This window comes from Etheostoma cragini, chromosome 18 (genome assembly GCF_013103735.1).
Source record: "Etheostoma cragini isolate CJK2018 chromosome 18, CSU_Ecrag_1.0, whole genome shotgun sequence".
Classification (NCBI taxonomy): Eukaryota; Metazoa; Chordata; class Actinopteri; order Perciformes; family Percidae; genus Etheostoma; species Etheostoma cragini.
Genome location: NC_048424.1, coordinates 17,321,731 through 17,322,082, shown reverse-complemented (window position 1 = coordinate 17,322,082; position 352 = coordinate 17,321,731). Strand labels below are relative to the sequence as shown.

Here is a 352-nt window from a genome sequence, read left to right as displayed (position 1 = left end):
CATGTCATGACTCTTGGTTTTCTAGGACTCTACAACACTTACTAGTAAATGATTTGCCATGTAGACATATCACTTTTACCAAAAAATAGGATTTATGAGTTTGGTGATGCTATTATTTTGAACACAACTGTACACCAAAGCTATTTTTTAAACATCCATGACCACGACAGATGCGCCTGTGTTTGTCAGAGTCGTCAGGGATGCTCAGCAGTTTTATTCCAGAGCACAGCAGAAAGCTCTGCTGAGTTTCAGAAATGCTTGATCAAATGGATCTTGTAAATGTGCTGTATTTATATAGCGCTTTTCCAGTCTTAACAACTGCTCAAAGCGCTTTTACATCTACAGGAGACAT

General features: G+C 38.4%; 1 long non-coding RNA gene across 2 annotated transcripts in view; it reads left to right on the top strand.

The window, feature by feature from the left end:
* Nucleotides 1–352, top strand: part of LOC117961749 — a 3,187-nt gene that overhangs the window by 1,747 nt on the left and 1,088 nt on the right. The gene's annotated exons all lie outside the window — the stretch shown is intronic.